At 38.0% G+C, this 8,676-nt stretch overlaps 1 long non-coding RNA gene across 1 annotated transcript; it reads left to right on the top strand.

Annotated features, from left to right (window-relative positions):
- Positions 1 to 5,236: 5,236 nt before the first annotated feature.
- LOC121882172 lies at positions 5,237 to 8,345 on the top strand. The gene is made up of 4 exons (XR_006092026.1): positions 5,237 to 5,343; positions 7,971 to 8,063; positions 8,150 to 8,178; positions 8,288 to 8,345. It is a non-coding gene; the product is annotated as an uncharacterized LOC121882172 (long non-coding RNA).
- The last annotated feature ends 331 nt before the right edge of the window (positions 8,346 to 8,676 follow it).

The following is an 8,676-nucleotide window of genomic DNA, read 5'->3' as shown; positions in this document are numbered from 1 at the left end:
ATCATTAATATGGTCTCAGTTTTACATGAGTAGTTGAATTCTTTACATAAAGAAAGAATCATAAGATCACTTTGAGATTCGTATGTTTTGTGTGCTGAGAAATTTTTATTTTTAGTCTGACTTGGACAACAATATTCAAATCTGGATTTTATCTCTTGTTAAGAAGCTGTGAGTTTTATAAAATGTCTTTTCCTGCATTATTTCTCAAACTTTTCTCACATTTTAACTCATTTAACTTCCTTAAATCTGCTTCAAGTGGAAGAATTTAGACTTGACTTTAAGACTTCTGTTGCTGCTTTTTAAGCTGCAGCAGCTTCAGATCAGTTTCATGTTTAAGTTTACAGAAGAATTAATTTTAACTTTCATTTATCATTGTTAACATGTTTGTCAGGAAGCCAACATGTGTTTGGTTTGAATGAGTTTTGAGTCTTACTGCAGTCAGTAACAGTCTTCTCTTTATTATATCCGATAATAATATAATATGCAAATAAAGAAATATTAACCACTTAATTCTACACTGTGTTGTGTAATTATTTCATGTACTAACAGTGTTCTGACTGATAATGAAAGGTGGATATTCTCAGCTATAGACGTCCTGCTTCTACTCAGAATACAACTTCCCTTATCTGTCTGTTCTTTCACCTCTAAACCTTCCCTCTGTTCACACTTGGATCTAAAATGTGTCTAAATACAAATAGAAATACACTCAAAGTTACCTGAGAATGCACAGAAATCCAATAATTCAATCTACATTCAGCAGTGTTAAAGCACATGACGATGCATTGTGATCATAGGCTGCATATAAAGACAGACGGAGCCGGTTTGATTTTATTTATTTTGATTTTAATCACTTGTTTCCTCAAATTTTTAGACACACTGACACCAAAATGCTCAGCAATAATAATCAAATGTTCCTTCATGCAATGATGGAATTTATCAAGGCTAGGCTGCGCAGCAAACTCTTCAAGATTAAACTCCATCAGAATCCAAGTTCAACCACAAAACCAGAAGAACAGGTCAACTACAGCCCGATACAAAACACACACACTCCAAATGTTGCCCATACAAGACAGCAGCACACGGTCAGTGGCGTCCAACACACGTGTGTATAAAACTTTACTAAACACACACAACGTATGCACTATCAAACAACTAGCAAACGAACCAATGTATCAATGCAACACCCCACAGTGTCAACTATGTATCCATTAACACTTGGAGAGGCAAAAAAAAAGTTACAATGACACAGTTTGTAGTCACGAGTAACTGTGCTGAACCAAAACGCACAGTTACCACACTAAGGTGAAACAAACAAAGCCAACAACAACTTACCTGCACTCTGTGTTGAAAACAAGTCTACAAAAGCAACGCCAGTGTGACAAAACGTTTAAACGAGCCCCCAATATGTTAGGGCCTCACCAAACAAAGGCTCCCCCTGGAGACCGAAACATAACAAGGACGCCAAAACCTCTGCTTTAACAACAGCCATTTATTTTTCAACTATTTAACCATACTTAAAAGGTAAAGAAAAAAAACAAAGAAAAGGAGATGGAGATCCCAGCCAAAAAGAACAAAAGATGGGAAGTTACTGGGCCAGCCACGCCATGGGCCGTTGCACCCAGCTCATTCCCCTACCTATTAAAAGAAAAGTGTACTCAACCTAATCAAAACCAAACCCAAAAACTAGACTACCAGTAACCTCCATTCCAAACTAAAATAACAAAACCCAACACTCTAAACCATGTTGAGAAGAAAACTAAGATAAGAAGAAGAAAAAATCCCCATAAGCCACTGCTGCTGTCAGTAATCAGGTGTGTGTCCACACCACCCCTCAGGTTCCCCCTTTTCTCTCATGGAATAATTGGCTCCAGGTGCTTCATTCCTACAAAGGAAGGCAGAGGGAGAGAGAGAGGAAGAGCGCCGGAGAGAGAGAAAGCGAGAGAGAGAGAACAAGAGAGAGGGAGAGAGAGAGAGAGAGAGAGAGAGAGAGAGAGACAGAGAGAGAGAGACAGAGAAAACACTCCCACAGGCAGTGTGCAGTATTGCACCTACATGCCACACGTAACAAAGCCTCAAGCTGTGGAAGTTACTGCTTCACTATGATGACTGTTAATACATTTCACGCAGCTTAAATGACCAAAGTCACCTCTGCAGTGTGCATATAGCATGAAAAACCTTCATATTAAATGTTAAGCTGCCTGAACTGAAGATCAACTAAGTATAAACAAGTTAACTCAGCATCAGTATGTATTAACGTGCACTGCTGGAGTCTCAGAGACCTCAAACCTTCCAGAGATTAAAGTAGATTTCAGCAGAAAATTCCTCTTTGTCTTTTCATAAAGTGTTGACTGTCTGTTCCTGTGAGCTTCTTGTGTTTCTGATTCTTATCTAGTCATCATTAGAGGGTAAACCTCCAGAGCTCTGCTGCTGTTGTTTCCACATTCTCACTAAAACACTTCACACTCATTTCTCAGAAAAACTGACCTCAAAGATACAATGAGGAACTAACAGGTCTCAGACCACTAAAACATCATCTTATCTGTTCTTTTACAGCCGCTACAGTATCACCATGTTGCACCATGTTGAGCATCAAGAGTCAAAGTTTGACTCTTCACCTGTCTGTTCATGTGTGCTGTCAGACGTCACCATGAATCCTGTCTGTTTTCTAATAAACACTATCTACAGAAATGAAGAGCTGCATTATTGCAAACATTTATCTTAACTAACAATCTGCACATGTTCAACTTCCTCAATTCTTATCTTCTTCCTTTCAGGAGGTCAGACACGTCATCGTCACAAATGCATCATGGGACTGGACACAGTGTGCACTTGAGACAAAATATGAGCCTTAATATACAGTAGTTTGCTTCTTACAGCATCAGATTGCCTCAATGTCTCTTTTAAAGGCAGAAACATATTCCTCTGTCTTGTAATCAGTGACACATAATCATGTCTCCATCCTACATGTTCATCCTGTTCAATCTTTGTCAGGCTGCTGTGACCTCTGACCTCTGACTGTCGGCAGCTTCTGTTATTGCTGATCAAAAACGTTGCATCACTGTGGATGAGACAGAACTAAATGTTACAAATGTCAAAGTAAAAATGAGTTTTTGACTGTTTGGATGAAATACAGTAAATCCAACAGCTGACAAAAGACTAAGTGTCACTATGAGGAAGTGACATCACACTAACTGCAGGAGGTAGATGCTGTATCTCTCTACAACACAAACTACTTTACAGACTCTGACAGTTGAGAGCGTCGATCTCTTGTTCTGAAGATATCGACAAAGAAGGATCGTGAAGCACGATGGTTGAATTCAGATAGATTAACATGTCTGTGTGTTTCCTAAGAAGAGTTGCGTTACTGCAACCATTTATCTTACTTAACAGTCTTCATCTGTTCAACTTCCTCTTCTTCTTTTCAGGAGGTCAAACACGTCGTTGTCACAAATACACCATGGGAACAAACACAGTGTGCACTTGTTGAATCTTAATATGGTTTAATATGGCTGCTCTGACTGCAGAAACACATTTCTTTACCTTGTGATCCGTGATTACATCCCAGTTTCACAGGATCTTTGTCAGACAGCTGTGACATCTGACCTCTGACCTCTTTAGTGCTGCTTACCCGTCATATCACTGATCAAGAAATGTGAGTCAATGTCTTGTCAGTCACAGTGAATAAGAACTAAACTGTCAAAAGTAAATATGTTAATCATTTTTTGGTTGCAAAAAACTCTGATCAGTCTGCCTACATACAGTCCAGACAGTAAGTATTTGGACATTTACAGTTACAGTTACTACTCTAATTAAAGCTGAGACTTGGTACTTTAATGCAGTATTCATTGTTTTATTACAGATTGAATGTGCTGAAACACAGAGCCTGAAGAATAAAAACTGTGTAACTGTCCAAATACTTACTGCCTGGACTGTACATGCAGCAGAGTGAGGAAGAGGAAGTGACACACGTACAAATGGCAGGAAGAAGACGCCTTACTTCACACATTACTTTAGAGACTGCGACAGTTAAGAGAACCAGAGATCGATGAGAGAGAGAAGCAGGATGGTTGAATTCAGACGGATTCAAATGTTGTTTCTGATACTGGTGCTTCAGTTTTCAGGTAAGAAAAAAAGATTAATTTAGTATTTTATTAACCTTCTTAAATTGAGACGAGTATGTTGTTAGTTGTTAACATGTTGAGTTTAATGAGCTGAAAACTGAAGATGAGACACATTTAGAAAGTTCTGTTGTATCTAAAATGATCCTCACACTAACAATGAACATGACAGTCATATTTCTATTTATTTCAGTTAATTGTTCATATTCCTCTCTCATATCTCTCAGCAGCCATAACTGGACAATGTTTCTTCTTCACTGTCAGAGATGGAGATGAAGTTACTTTGTCTTGTGAAAATGTGTTAAAGGATAAAGATAAATGTGACAGTACTACCTGGCTCTTCAGTCATTCAAGAGGCACAGCAGCAGTAGAGCTGATTAAACTTGGGCAGATTGGTGAAAAAGCCAAAGCTAAATCAGACAGACTGAGTGTTACAGCGAACTGTTCTCTGGTTATAAAGAAGGTCACAGTTGAGGATGTTGGTCGTTACACCTGCAGACAGTACAAGTCAGGACAAGAACAAGGTCAAGACTCTCAGGTTTATCTGTCTGTTGTTACCAGTGAGTATTTACATCATAATGTTTTCAGCTCAAACTGTCTTGTTAGAACAATATACTGAAACATTACAATAATTATGATTACAGTGATGAAGTTAATCTGACTCTTGTTGTCTTTCTCTCACAATATCTCCATCTCCACCAGTGACTGAACATAAGGTCAATGATTCAGTGACATTAAACTGCTCTGTGTCGACATATGAACAGTGCAGACACACAGTGAAGTGGCTGTATAGAGGAAACGACTGGGACATAAATACCAGAGCCACAAGGACATCACAGTCTACCTGCTCAATCGCTGCCTCCTTCCTGACTTCTCATGATATTTACACATTAAATTATATGTTATTGAAGTGTAACGTCACAGATCTCAACAATGGAGAAGTGCAGCTGTATAACTTCAGTTTTCAGTTGTCTGGTGAGAAAACAGGTGAGAATATGATGAGCTGTTTAAAATCACTTCAGACTGATGTAAAAATTTACATAAAATATTTGTGTATTTTATAGATTTGAAGTTTTAAGATGATATTCTTTGTCATTGAGGTACTGCAGATGATAAACATGAAGTATTTTCTAGTTGTATAATTTCTGGGCTTTGTTCATTTGTCCAGGTGCAGACGCCACAACAGCAACATCTGCAACCAATGATGCTACAATTACACCACAAGGTAACTCAACATTTTCTGTATGTTGCTTTACAGTATCTCTCTCTGTTACTTTATTTGACTAACTGAGAAAGCTGAAGCCTCATATTATCTTCCAACCCCGTCTACTATAAATTACATATACTGTATGTCATATACTGAACACTGACCAAGCACTTTATTAGGAACAACAACAGCTCTGCCATAAATTCTACTTTTACAAAGTTTATATAGTTTCAGTTTTCGTTGACATTGTCAGAAAGGTGATAATTCTACTTTATGTTAATATTTAGTTCATAGTGGATGGTGATGTACTGGAGTGTATTATATTGAAAAGTGTTCCTAATATTTTGTCTCCTTCATGTATGTTAATGAGATGGAAAAAATATTAGGAACACTTTTCAATATAATGCACTTTTACCTCTAAGGTTCCTGTGTTTGTGGATAAATCGGTGCCTGTTGAGGGCAGGAGGTGATGAATTTTCTCTCTAATAGTTAGAATTTTATCATTAAAGACGCTCATGAAGTCGTTACTACTGAGAGCTATAGGAATACATGGATCAATACAGTTATGACTCTTTGTCAGCCAAAGTGCTGAAGAGGAACCTCGGTGTGTTTTTATTCTCTTCTATTAATGACGAGTAATAGGCGGCTCTGGCCTTACAGAGAACCTTCCTATATGTTTTAAGACTATCCTGCCAGACTAAACGAGAGTCTTCCAGTTTGGTGGAACACCATATTCTGACAAATGTTCAGAATGTTTGCTTTAATTTTTGTTGTTGGGAGTTATACCACGGAGCGAACCTCTTATATTTTATTATTGTCTTTTTTAAAGGGGTAATGGAGTCGAGTGTTATTCCCATTATCCTGCGGCACTATCAACAACATGATCGATTTGGGAGGGACTAAAGTTAACATAAGAGTCCTCTGTTGTATTGAAACATGGCAGTAAATTCAATACTGATGGAATTGCTTCCTTAAATGTAGCTACAGCACTATCAGATAGACATCTAGTGAAGACATGTTTGTCTAATGGCGTGTGCTCCTGTAACAGGAATTCAACAGTTATCAAGTAATGGTCTGATAAAATAGGATTTTGTGGAAAAACTATTAAATGTTCAATTTCGATCCCATAAGTCAGATCAAGATCGAGGGTGTGGTTAAGACAGTGAGTGGGTTTATTTACACACTGAGAGAAGCCAATTGAGTCTAATAATGAGATAAACGCAGCGCTGAGACTATTATCAACGTCCACATGAATATTAAAATCACCTACTATAATTACTTTATCTGCACTAAGGACTAAGTTTGATAAAAAAAACTCTGAGAATTCAGATAAAAATTCAGAGTACGGACCAGGAGGACGGTACATTATAACAAATAGAAATGGACGTAAAATTTTGCAGGTTGGGTGAGAGAGACTAAGAACAAGACTTTCTAATGAGTTATAATTAAATTTAGGAATAGGGTTGATAATTAAGCTTGAGTTGAAAATGGCTGCTGTCTCAAGGAATGTGAGTATTAATATGACTGGGGGGAGTGGATTCATTTAGGCTGACATATTCTTCATGACAAAATAAATCAATATGATAATCTGAGATTAGATTGTTTACTAATACAGTTTCAGATGACAGATCTAATATTTAAGAGTCCACATTTAATTCTCCTATTGTCTTGTACTATTACAGTGGTGGTGTTAATTTTCATGACATTTTTATGCTGAATCCTCTTCTGTTTATTTTAGATTGAATTGATTTGAGTGGTCGGGGGACAGACAGTATCTATGTGGTTTTGGGTGGGTTACTGCTCTAATGGAAGCACAGAGAAGCGTGTAGGACTGCAGCTCTGCCTCCTGGTCTCAACTCTGGGTTGTCATGGTTCAGGTCTACTAATAAACTCAGCCATATTTCTAGATATGAGAGCAGCTCCATCCAAAGTGGGATGTATGCCGTCTCTCCTAATCAGACCAGGTCTTCCCCAGAGAGTGGACCAATTATCATCTAGTTTAGGCTGGTGTGAAACAAATGCTTGAAATGTATATAAGCTACCATTAAATCCAGCTTCTGGACATGAACCATCAAGGTATATATGTGTAACCATGGTGACATGCATGCACACGTTACATGCATAAGTTACATGGGTTTTCCCCAAACAATCAAAAAGTGAAAAGCAGTTGAAACGTGCTTTGCTGTGCTTGTGTCTGTATATTTTATCAGTTTTTCATTAACAGTGATGAAACGTGAGCGCACAGTAAATATCTCCCCTGGTATATAAGGCTCCTCTTTTTCTTCCTGTTTCTACCTGTCTGTCATTTTTCATAACATGAGGTCCAACTGCAGTCGATATCATAATATCTTCTTGAGCTCTTGAACCCATAAAGAGCAGCAATGTGCTGCATAACTTGCATAATTTAACAAGTTGTTTTTCTCAGAATGTTTTCTCGTTATATCAGGAAACTGAGAAAATATTTTATGTCATGGTGGCAGCAATACACTGCTGTACAAATGCAACTAGTTAATCTTTTATTTCCATGGTTTTTATTTCCACAGCTCACATGAACCTGATTATTAAATGTGACAACCTGCCAAAATATTTCAAATGTACATACTTCCTTTACTGTCATGTTGTTTCTCTAATTAATACTCGTACAGATTGTTCTGCTCTGAGCTACATAATGTTGGTGATGCATGTGGCTGAACTCCTCCTCATCACTGTGATTACTGTTCTTCTCTTCAGAGCTCGAGGTGAGAAAATTCAGACCAACATTTGTTAAGTGTAAAACAAACTGTAAGTTTAGAACTGAAATGTTACTCTGTCATTTATTTTCCAGGGAACCAGAGACCACCTGATGACAACATTGTGAGTTGAAAATAACAACTGAACTGATGTATAAAAAGACAAATGTGTACATTAAGAGACTGTAAGTCAGTGCAGGACTGTGAATGTCTCACTGTTTGTGTTTGTGCAGGATTTAAACTCAGTAAGAAGCCAAACAGTGAAGCGTTCTGGTCCAGCAGCCAGTCAGGTAAATATCTGATGGTGCGTTCAGGTTCTGCTGACTCCACTGTGACCTGTGTTCACTTTTAAAACTCCAACAGTCAGCTGGGAGGAAAATCTGGGAGTTCGGGGCTCTTCTGGGGAGGAACAACTTCATTTATTTGTATATGTTAGATTATCTGTGATTGTGTTGAATGTGCAGCAGCAGAAACCTAAAGGTCAAAGAAGTAGGGTTGTGATTTGTGAGTTTTCAGTGTGAGTGTGTCAGAGTGGGTTTCTTTGTGTTGTTTTTCACAGGAGCAGAATGATGAAGATGATGGTGCGGTGAACTATGAAAACTTTGGAGAACCTTCTTCTTCT

This window comes from Thunnus maccoyii, chromosome 17 (assembly GCF_910596095.1).
Source record: "Thunnus maccoyii chromosome 17, fThuMac1.1, whole genome shotgun sequence".
Taxonomy (NCBI): domain Eukaryota; kingdom Metazoa; phylum Chordata; class Actinopteri; order Scombriformes; family Scombridae; genus Thunnus; species Thunnus maccoyii.
The sequence above is the reverse complement of the archived record's forward strand: the minus strand, read 5'-3'. Positions and strand labels throughout refer to the sequence as shown.